Source organism: Astyanax mexicanus, chromosome 23 (genome assembly GCF_023375975.1).
Source record: "Astyanax mexicanus isolate ESR-SI-001 chromosome 23, AstMex3_surface, whole genome shotgun sequence".
In the NCBI taxonomy this organism is placed as follows: Eukaryota; Metazoa; Chordata; class Actinopteri; order Characiformes; family Acestrorhamphidae; genus Astyanax; species Astyanax mexicanus.
In genome coordinates this window covers 12,014,915-12,029,357 of record NC_064430.1, presented here as the reverse complement: position 1 = coordinate 12,029,357, position 14,443 = coordinate 12,014,915, and the positions used below count along the sequence as shown (strand labels likewise).

General features: G+C 36.8%; 1 protein-coding gene across 1 annotated transcript in view; it reads right to left on the bottom strand.

Annotated features, from left to right (window-relative positions):
* The window catches only part of brd7 (bromodomain containing 7), a 50,468-nt gene extending 37,034 nt beyond the window's left edge, over positions 1–13,434 (bottom strand). The window contains exons 1-2 of the mRNA XM_049471397.1: positions 13,215–13,434; positions 13,051–13,095 (exon numbers count right to left, since the gene is read on the bottom strand). The gene's annotated coding sequence lies outside the window, so the exon portion shown is untranslated. The remainder of the gene's footprint in view (positions 1–13,050; positions 13,096–13,214) is intronic.
* Between the last annotated feature and the right edge of the window lie 1,009 nt (positions 13,435–14,443).

Sequence of the window (14,443 nt, the reverse complement as noted above, 5' to 3'; positions counted from 1 at the left end):
TTTTCACAGCTTGAGTCTTACTGAGAATAATTTTCAACAGCAAATACCACATTTTGTTCAATATTACTACTCCATACAAAACTCAAGAAGTACATCATTAGAATTTGTTATTTATTCACAGCATTCACACTCTGTGTTTGTTGTGTAAAGTGTTATTGTTAATTAAGTAGGAATCCTTGTAATGACTCTCTTTACCGAAACATTGACTCTCTTTACCGAAACACCATTCTCTTTACCGCAACACATATTTATTTACTAATTATTTTACTGTTATAAAACAAATTCTAGTTTATAATGGTATTTGGATAAATTGTATTTCTTCATAGGTCATCTGTACTAAATAAGAAATTATACATGTAATTTTTCAGTTAAATATCCTGAAAAGACAGGACATGAATCATGAAATCTGTTGCGGTAATGAGACAAATCATAAAATAAAAAAAAATGGGAAACTTATAAATATAATATTTTCTGGGTTATATACACATATGAGCACAACTGTTAATAATATCTATTTAAAAAGTAACAAATGTGTAACTTTTAAACCATATCTGTTCTGTGTTATCATGTTGCGGTACTGAGAATGTGTGTGCTCTGACTGACTAAAATGGTGCAAAATATACAGAAAAAAATTATAAAATTAAAAAAAAAAAGTATTTCTAAAAAGTTCAGACCCTAGTCTTGCATAACAAAAAGAAATTTTATATTTAAATGCCTTTTGAAATTTTTCAAGTGTGAACCCTTTTAAATCTGTTTTTCGTGAGAATCACCCAGCAGCTGTCGTTGGCCTGCCGAGCCTTGTGTTCCAGCCCACACCTTCCATCCGACTTTAAACTACAGTTGTAGACGCACAACTGCACAAGTATAAACGCATTCTGCTGTATAAGGCACTTGCGCAGGCAATGCTGTAGGCAACACCACATTGTCTCAATGCAGAAATATTAACCAGCCTTAAGGCAGTCCCTGGACCTTATCACTTCTACACAATCATCTATTTCAGAGGTCCTCAAACTGTTGTACGGGGACCATTGGTCCTACAGGAAGGATCCCAAAGTGGTACGCCAAAGACCTCTGAAAATGTGTGTTTAATCAGTTTTGTCCCTGTCTGCAAGCCTTTATTTCAGCATATAATTTATAGAATAGATGAATAGCTGTATCTAGCCCTCTGTTCAGGCCAAAAAGAGAGCAAACCATTTGTCCTCTAGTGGACCTTCGACCTCAAATGGGATTACACACTCTTTTCCTCAGTGACCAAAAGAGCTTTAGTTCCATTCCGAGCTGAATCCCTGTATCAGAACAAAGCAGAAGCCATAATTTCCCTGTCTTTACTGTTAGCCATGGGGGGAAAGCAGCACGCTGAAGGAAAGCAGACTGCGAGGGAAGGCCTGTACGATTGCTGTCTAGATTACTGCTGGATACCCACAGGTACCAGTAATTACTGTGCGACTGTTATTTTCCCTCAAGCTTCTTTTCAGTGGGACTTCTTTCCCTATCCTCCCAATCTCCGTCTCTCTCCGGATCCCTTTGCTGTGATATTGCTTAGGTGTGGCTTTTGTTGTCTGAGGGAACAGACGCGACGACATAAAAGGCCACGGTTCATCGGAGGGCGTTTAGTTCCTTCGCCTCCCGTCTCCCGTTTGGTCGTCGTTGGGGACGTGCTGCTGCTGCTGGGCCGGGGTATGGTGGGTGGGTGGGTGTGTGTGTGTGTGTGTGTGTGCATGTGGGGGGCTGGAGGAGCGGCGGCGGCGGCGGCAGCAGTAGCTTCAAAGCTCTTCTGTAATCTGCCTGAACTTCACAGGGGTGAGAAAGTGACTGTCTCCCCGACGCGCCCTCCCCACCAAGAGCCGCGCAGACACGCTAATGAAAGAGATAAAGGGATCGTGCACGCAGCTAGAGCTGTTCCAATAAAAAAAAGCAGAGAGAGAGAGAGAGAGAGAGAGAGAGACGAAGAAAGAAAACCAGTGAGCTTTTTCCCTTTTGTTGTTATTTTTTTCATGTCTCCTTCTTCTTTCAGAACAAAAAAACAGCTACATAAACCGCCCACCGCCCATTTTTATTACTATTGTTATCCATAAACCTAATTCTGTATACAGAATGAATGATAAATGTAGGTCACATGTGAAACATGTACTGTGGAATAGCACTGTTTTGTTGTATACACTTTATGCACAAAAGTACTGTCTTTTTTGCAGGGTGCAATGTCTGGTAACTGAGGATCTGGAGTGATACATCAGTTGCATCCTCGAAATCCTTCTAAATTTCCACAGCATTTCTCGGCTGTATACGACTCGTCCTTCACTTTGCAACATTCTTCTACGACATAGAGGATGAGAAACGCAGCTCACCACAGCTGCAGTCCAGGCTTTGGGATGCAGCTACTGTGTAAATCTGCTGGCAGGCTCAGGTACAACTAATAAGCATATAGAGACGGGAGCAAAGAACCCCAGTGAAGGCTTTCTTTCATCCTGCTATTATTATTTTTTCCTATCTGGAAGACTTTATGCAGAATTAATGTAGGACAGCATGCAGCATGTAATAATTCACCGTGGATTAGTAACATTTAGCTATACATGTCTGACAAGCTCGTGAAGGAGAAAGAGAGGATCAGGATCTCTCATTATATCCACAAAGCATTCATCTGTCAGCACACTGCAGACAAGTGGTTTAGTGAGTCTACATTACACTCACAGCTACTGTCGACAGTTTATTGATCTCTGAATGTGGTGAGTTTTCAGTTATATTTATACTTTACTTTGTGAATTGACTAAAAGGTCTTTTGCACACTGCTCAGGTAAATGAAAGCATAATAGTGCCTTTTTTAAGCTCTGTACACTTTTCCCCCAAATGATGCATTATGGCGCTTTTTTTTTTTTTTTTTACTGCATGCTACCTATAATACTCAAGTTGACTTTTTTGGTTTTCCGTTAGGAAAATGTGGCACCTGGTAGCAGTGTTGCATGGTTAAGTTAAACGTTTTTCAAAATAATTTGGAAATAAATGTTTTATCATAAATATCAAACCATTTAAACGTGTAATTTTAAGAAATTAATGTTTGGCATCATCAGCGACATCACAAACTTTACACTTCTACTTTTAATTTCAAAGGACGGAAGACATGATCCGCAAATAATAATATTAAGTTCACTTCATATTTCTCATATTGTCTCCATTCTTAGCTTAAAGAGGTAAAGTGAAAATATACAGTGTTATATATATAAAGAACATTACACTCAACGCAATGCAGACATCCAACACAACCCAGATCATAAAATTATGCTATGTATTTAAAGAGGTAGAATTGTTCCTTAGATTGATGGCTGATGAAAAAAAAACAACCAGCTAAATTCCAGGGGTGGAGCTATGGTGATTTAAAACCAACCAGGCACCAAGTATTAAAAAAAAACAGAATCGAGTGGAGTTAACAATACGAGGACATTTTTCTCATGCAAAAAATATACAGCTCTGGAAACAAATAAGACACCACTTAAAAATGAGTAGTTTCTAGCATTTTATCAAATTAAAAAACTCTGGGTTATAATCAAAAGGAAGATGGATGATCACAAGCCATCAAACAAAACTGAACTGCTTGAATTAATTTTTACACCAGGAGTAAAGGCATAAAGTTATCCAAAAGCAGTGTGTAAGACTGGTGGAGGAGAACATGCCAATATGCATGAAAACTGTAATTAAAAACCAGGGTTATTCCACCAAATATTGATTTCTGAACTATAACAACTGTATAAATATGAACTTATGTTCTTTGCATTATTTGAGGTCTGAAAGGTCTGCATATTTTTTTGTTATTTCAGCCATTTCTGGTTTTCTGCAAATAAACGCTCTAAATGACAATATTTTTATTTGGAATTTGGAAGAAATGTTTTCCATAGTTTATAGAATAAAACAAGAATGTTAATTGTTCTTATACATATACCGATTAATAGCAAAATCAGAAAAAAATGATTCAGAAACTGAAGTGGCCTCTTATTTTTGTCCATGTGATGCTTTCCATTACAAAATGTTGCTTTTTACTAGTAAAATCATGACCCCTTAATTAATAACAATTTGCTACTCACTGTCACTGTCTGTGTTAGCATATGACAAGGTTAAATAATGTTTATGAAGCATCTCCCTCTTGTGCAATATATATTTTTTTCTAAAAATAATTTTCCAATAGTTGAAGTGTTTGTTAAAGTGTTTGTGTTTGTTGAAGTGTTTGTTGTGATCACAAGATCACATCTCACAACCTATTATACAGGTGTGGGCATTCCCAAACCTCACCGCAGATTAACAATTTACATACTGTTATCCCATGACCTTTAACTCATCTCTGTGTACTATACACACTTTAAAAGGGTTATTCTTTTAGTTCCCTGAAGAACCTTCCATAACACGGCTCACAATGCATCATATTTATATATTGCACTACAAGATTAGAAAACATGTTTTCAAGGTACGACCTTCCAGATGCTGGAGTAGTTTCTCCACCAGCCCCTTTCTCTGAATGTGACTCTGGGGGATCTGGAGAGCTGATGACTGAGAGCCCTTGTCCCTCAGACTATGTCCACTAGAACACATTCCCCTGCTGGGCTTCTTTAACAAGTGACTGAACCAACATCTGCCTTAGCACTTTCTCTTTCTAGGGATTCTGGGTTGTGTGAATGCCCCAGTAACCAGAGGCAGGCTTAATGGGGAAGTCTGTCTCCTTCAGAGCCTTGCTGACCACTTGCCCCCGTTTTTTCTGGTGATAGCTTTTCAGCGCCACCAAACATGCGTAAACCTTCGTAATTTGTGTGGAAACGAGACACAGTTTCAAGCAAAAGCCAATAATTTGATTCTGTCCAAATGCATTTGAGGTTGCTGGAAGCAGCCTGATTTCATGCAGTTCTATTCTAGTCTAAGGCTGGCTTACACAAATTATTACTGTGACTCGACAGCAATGTTCAGTGGCGAATGAATTATGAAACATGTGGATAGATAGTTGTTTCTGAATGGCCCAAATAGAGCCTTGTGTCACAGAGTGACAAAAAGTGCAGGGTTGTTTGAGAGTTTAGGCCTTTTTGATCACTAGGTGAATGAAGCGCTGGGCGATTTTCACAATTAATTCAGTTAATTTAAAATATAGTTTTAATGTGATTTTCAAAATGGAGTAATCGTGATATTTGTTAGGTGTTTAATACTCATTTCTTAAGTGTTTATTCATCTTAACTTGGTTACCGGTGCCTCCCACAGATTTTCACATTTTTTCTAAACATTCCGCTCAATCTAAAGAGTGGTACCGGAAAAAGTTCCAGCACTTACAACACAAACATCCTGTGGAATAAAGGATCTATTTAGCTAGAAATAAATGCTACCGTTCATTTTTTTTTTGTACAGGTAAAACTAGTTTTGAACCATTTGTTTGTCCACCGAGGTTTGATTTTTAGAAGTTTTCGATTGTTTAGGCCATAATCACCCAGCACTAGGTAAAAGATGATCAAATATTTTGTAAAATGTAAAAAGGCACATTCTATGCAAAAAGCTTATTTTTTTCCTGCAGAAACACTCAAAAGCTTTTAAAGCAGCAGTCCATATCATTTTTTTTATTTGAAGTCAAGAGAACTATGGTGACCACAGAGAGGGACAAATGATGGAGTGTGAGAAATGCATAAAACATTTCATTCATTAAGTAATTGGCAACCTGAGCCTTTTTTAATGCCAGCACTATTGGCAGATGGCCGTATAGAACATTACAAGATTTTTATGCACACAGACCCTTAACACTATATCAATAACCACAAAGACTGCAATGCTGTCGTGCCACATTGTCATTAAGTGATAAAATGAAAATGGTATAGGGTTTTTTTTATTGGTGAGTAAGGTTTTTATTTGTCCATATCAGTGTATTTTTTCATTATTTATTATTCCTGGTATTTTTTAATGAATAGCCCTGCAATCTAACACTTCCCTGAGCATGTATTTACTAAATCTCAAGTAAATAATTTGATAAATAATTCAAAACGATGACGAACATGAGTGAACCTCAATCAAAAAGTCAAGTAGAGCAGCAAATAAGTCTGTCTGACATTTGTGATTCCCCAGCAACTATATCAGGGTTTGCGACCCCAAGATTGAATATGTAGTTATTGGTGCAAAAATAAAACTTTTACTGTATTTTATAAAATTCAACCGTAATATATTTAAACTATCCAACAAGACTAATACTAATAATCTAATACTGCTACAGCACACAGCTTGGCTTACCTAAATCAGGTACGTTAAATTACCTTTAGAGGAGGAGCAGTTTTAGAGAACAGTACAGCACGAAAATCAAGAGCAGGCACGGCCGTCTTCAAAGTCAGTTTTAATTAGGAGTTAGAATTCAGCATCTAAGGCTTGAGTTTCAGGTGACAGCTCACTAAACACATCTGCCATGAAAACAGATGCCTGCGTCTCTATTCTTACTATCTGATGATGTTCTGACATTACATGATAACTTTATCTCAAGCTGACAGTCTCTGTGAGTGGCTTTGAAAAACAAGTGCCATTTCAAAGACAAAAAACAATGAAAAAACTCCTTTCTGTTAATTTCTTTGTTAGAATTGATGAAAAGACTTTGACAGAGCTGCTGAATCTTTGCACAATCCAAACATTTTCATGTAATAGATCAAAAGGGAACTAAAACTGAGTAATAAACAGGCAGAAAGGTAAACAAGTACAATACAATATTCTAATAAAACAATAGGAAGTGTTGGGTTATACACAAAAAAAACATCACAGACATTTTTTATTAGTATTTACAGTTTAATGATTCATATCATTCTATACAAATATTGTACTGTATTTGTACATTCTCTGCACTCCCATATTTCCTGTGTAACTGCTTATTTGTGCTTTAATATGTGCTATGTGCCCTGTGTCTGTCTAAGGGCACCCGATTGTGTCATATTCCAAATAACACCCATGTGGGCCCTAACTCTGTAGCCCAACTGGGAACCAGAGTATTTTGTCCATAAGTTCCATGCTGACCAACTAAATTGGCCCATCGACCTGAGAAGTATTTATTTTTACTTTCCACTACTAATTCCTTGTTAATTTAAGAGATAAAGCCAGCTTTTATATTCCACCTTAAATACACCAGCCTCAGTAACTGCTGCTCCACTATTTAAGGTGCAACACGAAATTAGCTAGCTAACAACCGAGACATACTGCTGGACAATGATTTAAAGCAGAGAAAAATATCTATAGGTGTGAAAATGTCCTTAGTAGAGGTGGGTGGTATGGTTCTTAAATAATATCACAATATTTCATGGTATTTTTTTCAATAACGATATGGCAATGGCGGATAAAAATACGGATATGACAAAACACTGAATTAACACAAAACAAAATAAAAATAAAATTTATATATTACTGCATACAAAATGAAACGGCACCCCCCTAAACGAAGAAGTATTTTATCAGATTTGTAACAGAAGTCAATGATTCAGAATGTCATGCTACTAATAATGCACTCCAATATCTGCATATATCCATGATTAAAGTAAAATAAACAATAATGGACAATAATAGTTTCTAGTAGATATATAATGGGAAATGAAAACAGTGTGAATTTTTCTTTTGCTAAAAACTGAAAAAAAGTAGTACCCTGATGTGATAATTAGAGGTGGGTGATATGGCACGATATTCAAAAATGTTATTGTGTACAATATGATATGGCAAATACTTAGTAACAAGGCTTAAAACACTTTGGATGATAGCTTATATTATTTCTATTAGTTCTATTATTCCAAAAATATTCTGTTTTAGTTATAAAAAGAGAACAGACTCTGTTGAGATGCTGTGGGTTAAACTGGTAGGTTTTCATGTCTGATGAGCAGAAGACAGATGAGCGGGGGTGGAAGGCTGCTTCTTTTAGATGTACTAAAGCTACAGCTAAAATGTTAAGGGCACTTGTCTTCCAGATGAGATCTTTTTTTCTTCAGTTAATCGTGTACCCGCATGTGGAAATATTAATGTTTATCTTTGTAAAAATGATTTAAACTGAAATACAAGCACTACTGACACCAACTGACAGGCTTGGCATGACTATTGACTATATATGGGCTACTGTTGACAGATTGGGGCTATAGACCTATTAGTTAACTGACAGAAGGCAGCAGAAGTGTGTTGCAGAAGTGTTGTATTGTGTGTTAGGTTGAAGGTATTTACTGGTAACTTTTTGCAGTGCTTGAAACGTTCAGAATCAGATTTGTGGAATTGCTGTATTTTTACTTTTTTGCTTCATATTTACAGATTGTTCGTGGGTTACTTTTACAAGCACATCATAATTTAATTACTGCGGTTTGTCAGTGGACTAATTGATATGTTTACATAACCTTGGATAATCAGATCATGGAAAAACTTTGCATTTACATAGGTCAAGTAATAATCATATTTTTGCATTGCAACCAGCCAATGAAGTCACAGAAAAATATATGAACTAAACAAACAAACAAAAAAAAAAGAAAGCTATAAACTAGTTAGAAAATGATGATTGTTTCTATTCGTTTTTGTGCATGCACTGACAGAGAAATGTGAGAATACTGTGAGTAAAAATAGGGGTGGAACAAATATCCATATCGAAATCTCGCTACTTTAAGAAACTCCTCAAGACAGAGCTCTTCAAAGAGCACTTACTCTCTTAACACCTCAAACAAACTAACTACTTCTAACCTCCTTTTCTTCGTCCCCTCCTTCACTCCTCTAAACCATTATCTGTCTTTGACCTCCTTTAGGCCCTATCTAAAGATGTTTTACCTTTAACTTCTATTACTTTTTGTTCTTCACTATTGTAAGTCACTTTGGAAAAAAGCGTCTGCCAAATGTAACGTAATGTAATATTGCTATCTACTTTTGTTTGAGATACATTTTCGAGATGTGGCATCAAACAATAATATTTTATTGAAACATAGGTGCTCCATAATCCCCCAATTTGACTTATTACTCCACGTCGCGGGGCTAATCAAACGAATAGGGTAAACCTACAGTGATGAATATTGGTTGTTAAATTCTATGAGACTCTTTAAAACAAATGAATCCATAATTGCTGGTATTTGCATATTTTGGACTATTTTATCCTCTTCAGTAACACAGATGCAATAAAGTATCGTGGGCTGTTGGGGTTTTATTGCCACTTCAGCACATATTTGGCCATTTGTGGAATACACTTGGTTTTTTATATCCAGACAGAGCAAAGTTGCTCAAAGATTCTAGCACGATAAGAGAAATATTTTTTTCCACATATTTTAAAATTAGGTGTTTGAGGTTAAGATGTGAATAGAACTTTAAGATCTTCCCTGGTGTTTTTTTTCCAAAATTATCTTTTATGTTCTTTTCTTGGTAGTTAGATTATAAGAGTCTTATATGGTTATATGCAGGACGGTTGCTGAGGATGTGTTTCATCGTTAGCTGGATGTTGCACGGTTGACAAGATGGTATTTCGCAAAGTATCGTAAAAAATAGTCTTGTGATATATTGAGTATTACAGAATCACAGTATCGTAATATCATTATGGGCTATTTATTGTGACAATATCATATCCTGTGATGCCCTGTGATCCCCCTCCTCCAGTTGAGAGTATACATGGACTGAGAAATATAATTACAATGCTATGTTTATCCGATCTATAAAAAAATAAGAGACTACTTGAACATTAACCAGATATCTGCAGCCAGCCAAAAATGAATGTGTCTGTAAACAAACTTTGTTAAAATTGTTACACTGGAATACACTCCTACAAAAAAAAAGAAGTACAATAATAAAAAAGTGTAACCCAGGGGCTCGTGACTAAGTTAATCCCCCTGGGCTATACATTACATCCAGCTGTCACTGTAGGACTCATTACAGCCGGAATTCAAACAAGATAATTACAGTGAAGTGGCCTCGTTTGACTCCTACTGCTCAGGTTTTTTTTTTTTTTTCAGACGCTGGCTGTTATGAAGAGGAAACCAGCAAATTTCTGGGTGTCAGCCCACGTTTTACTTTTAGTAACACTTAGCTGCTCCCTTTAACCATCCACAGGCCAGCGGAGTGCGCGAGAGCAGTGTAATTAGATTGAATTTAATTAAAGGCTGATTTGAAATAGGCAGAATGAGAGATGCATTAAAAGCACTTATAAAACAGAAATGAAATGCTTAACAAGCCCAATTTCTGCCGCTTAGGGCCTACTGTTTGGCATGCTAGCTTTACGTTTTGCCCCATCCAATTCACTCTAATTGTGGTTATTAAAATGAAATCATTGTGCAAAAGGTTGGTTAATACTGTTGTTTGGTTTTTTTTGTCTCTATGTATTACATTATGAATAACACAAGCAAGCAACTCCACTTCAATTTCAGATACTCTTAATTAGGCTGAGCCATGAATAACTTTAGCAATTAATTCCTTATTAGAAATCCCGTTCAATTTGTGCCTCCTCTAACTGTTGCTAACCACTAATTAGATTTATTTTTCTAATTTAATGCAGCACTAGTCGTTTGCTTACTAGTAAACTGAACGACTGTACTTCAGGGCTACTGGAATAATAATGAGCTTTGGTGCAAAGGGACTGTTTACAGTGTAAACTTCCTCCTACACATATAGACACATTACCACATCTGATAATTGCATAATTGCACACTGTACATTCTCTGTGATAATTGAAGGTCACTTGGGCTGAATTTAGACCCGGCAAAGCGACCACAAATGAGCCAGGGGGCCCACGAGGCCATGCGGCAAGATGCCTACTTTGTAAGCATTTAAGCGGAATGGCGCCTGGACGGAGACAAAGGTGGTCTTTTGGAAAAAATAATTAAAAAGGGAATAGAAAATATTGAAAGTGTGCTGTTTAAAATGATATACTGGAAAATGAAAGCAGCATTAATGTTGGTGACAGATCTGCTATGTTTTTAGATGTTTTAAAGTGTAATAATATTACTTAAGATTTTACTAAAGGGTGGTATTCATAAACTTACCAAGAACTTTATTACGACCAATACTAACACTGGGTAGAACCTCACTTTGCTCTCAAAACATGCACAGTTATTCATGGCATGGATTCCATAAAGGCATTGGAAACATTGCATTAGTGTCCTGGTCCACACTGACAGTATTGTATCCCACAATTACTGCAGCTTAGTCAGAAAAAAAACTTTAATCTAAGGGCATGTTCACACCTGTACTTGGGTTCTATGGTCCGAATCAGTTGATGACTAATGAGTTGATGATTTACAATGAGTAAACAGCATGGAGCAGAGACAGCGTTTTTTCATAGCTGTGGTAATTTGCATTTTCTGGATAACCTATTGGATTAAACTGTGACTTATCTGCCGTTTAGCTCAAATAAAAGGTATACGGTGAAAGTATATTTAATAGCTGGGTCGGATCGAGACCAGATCACGTTCTCACCACAAGTGAAACGCTCCAGAATTAGTTTTGAACCGGACTAAGACCACCTCCTCGATCTGCAACCGAGTGCGATTACTGGTTTTTTTTATAATTTTATTTCAAAATTTTCCCATTTTCTACCCAATTTTACATGGCCAATTACCCAACACACTCATTAGTACTCCCCCTATTACTAGTAATGCCCCAACACACCAGGAGGGTGAAGACTAACACATGCTTCCTCCGATACATGTGAAGTCAGCCACCGCTTCTTTTCAAGCTGCTGCTGATGCAGCATTGCCGAGCAGCCAGCGAGCTTGGAGGAAAGCGCAGTGATTCGGTTCCGATACATCAGCTCACAGACCTCTGTGCTGCGGGCATCACCCTAGAAGTGATGTAGGGTGAGAGTGCCATCTACCCACCCAGAGGGAGCAGGGCCAATTTTGCTCCCTCTGAGTGCCGGCAGCTTAATGCAATTACTGTTTTCACACATGCTCAATTAAACTGCACTAAGGGTTAATCCACATCTTGAGGCGCAAGTGTAAACGCGGCCAAGCCACATTTAAAACAGAAATCGGATTACTCAAACCATCTCAGGAGCATCTGAACCACATTAAAAATCTTCTCATCTATAGATTAGATGAGTTATGGCACGTCAGTTTGTCTTTGATACATTAATGGAGCAATGCTTTTGTTCTTCTCAGCAGAGGAAACTGTCCTGCTCATTTACGCTATGAAGGTGCGCTAGCAATCATATCTTATTTTAGATCCTGTTTATTATTAACTTAAAAGTTGGGTCTGTGCACTTCTTCCTTTTGCATAACTAGCAGAGTTCTACACTGCTAGTCTGACTGATGACTGTTGTTTAGGTTTATTTCAGTCAGTGGTGCACCTGTGTTTTCCGCTGCCAAAATGCCAATATGCCTGAAATTTACCTGAACACACCTCACTTCCAGATTACCATACCCATCAGCGTAGATATATTTGAAGGTTCCTTTGCTATTTGAATGGCACAGGCAGAAGACGAAGATTTTTTTGACATGCCTTGCACAGGGTGTATTCCCTTAGCGGTTCCAAACATTTTTCTTCAAAACACCCAAAATCAAAGACAGTTTCTGTATCCTCATAATAAAAATATTAGATGTTGCATAATAAATACCTGCATTATATTTAGCAGTGTTCATGGCTATGCTTACATTGAAATTTCTCTCCAGTAGAAAGACAGATGCTTCAGGAACCCTTCTAGACATGGATCAAAGCGTCCATGTGAGGTGAATGCCCACAGCTGTCCCTGCTGTTCAGGTTTTTGAGGCAGTGCAGTTGGCCATGGTCTGTGTGCCTCCCGTCAAAATAAAGTGCTCCTGTCATCACAGCCTCCAGACTTTGCCCAGCTCAGGAATCATGGGGTGTAGCTGTATTTTAAGGACAGCCTTTGTCCCGCGCCAGTAACTTTTACTTATTTTGGACTGGACTGTGGCTCTTGGACTGCGGTCAGAGTCTGTGCCAGCTAGAGTCTAACTTTATGATGGATGGCCTCATATTCTGAGATTTATGGGCTGGAACCCATGAAGGTTTTTGAGTAAAGGCTGAAAATGCCTCTTATTTTGACATATAAACTCATGTATCGTTTGATCAAGTTCTAATAAAAGAATAACAAATGAAGAAACTTACCTATTCAGGAACATCACCAGGCCTGGTTTACTTGAGGTATCGCTGCTGTAAATGAATATACATTGTTAGTTTTTGTTTTCATTTTATTTCATTATTTGTTTTAGCTTTGCCACTGAGTCTCTAAATTTACCTTGATTAGAAGGTGCTAGTAAATAGTCAAGTACCTTGGAGTTCATAGCTGCCATAACAGCTCCCTGGCAAAGAAAGTTTAAGGGACTTCAGTCTGCGATTCAATGTGCTGCGGAACTACACCCTGGAGAGCGTCCTCACCGGAAACATCACACCCTGGTCTGGAAACATCACCAAGCAGGACAGAGGGACCATCCAGAGAATGTTGTGATCAGCCAAGCGTTATCATTTGGACCGAACTTCATGATGTGCAGGCCATCTTCAACCCCCCCAAAAAGCTGGAACAAGCAAAAAATGAATGAATGAATGAAATCCTTTTTAGTGCCTAAAAATCTTTAAAATATTGTAAGAAGAAACGGTTACATTATAAAATGGCAAATGACAACTATTTTGAAATGTAATGGAGACCTAAAATGCAGAAATGGTTGTATATTAACAAAATGAAGTTGAGCAAACTAAACAAGGAATTTGAACTAAAAAATAAAAAAAAACAATGCGCTTTTATTTTATAAGATTTTTTTTACTGTCTCAATATCTTCTTCCCATAAAATATTTGTACTCCCAACTAGGCCATAATCCAGTAGTCAGATTATTGAGTGCTTGTAAACAAACTATAACGTGGCTCAAATGCATCACAGACCTCCTCCTGTTTGAGACAGGAAATGCAACCTGAATGCATTTATTTTTTCATATATATATATATATTATATATATATATATATATATATATATATATATATATTTAAATACATATGTATATATATATATATATATATATATATATATATATATATATATATATATATATGGTTACTATTTAAGGGCTTCAGATGTGTATGTATGTGATGTATGGGAAGTATTAAAAACATGAAAAAAAAAAGAAAAAACTAGTGATAAATGTGATTAAATACGATTAATTTATATTAATTAATCACAGTCAGTGTAACTATTTGGATATTTTTTTATTGCCTGACAGCAGTATTAAAAACCTAGAAATTCTCATTGAGAATTCTCTTTTACTGAGAAAACTCAATAAAAATAAAAAGAGAAAAAAAAACACGAAATTTTACAGTACAATAATACAAAAAATAGTAGTAACGTTGCAAAACCTGTTCAATAGTGTTACACTTAAGTGTGGAGCTTAAACAACACCTCGGCTTCTACTAAAGTGAGTTTTTGATAGTGCACTTATACTATTATACAAGACTGGGTCTCTGGTACTTTATACATGCCTAATTGTAAAATATTAAGTAAAATACTGACA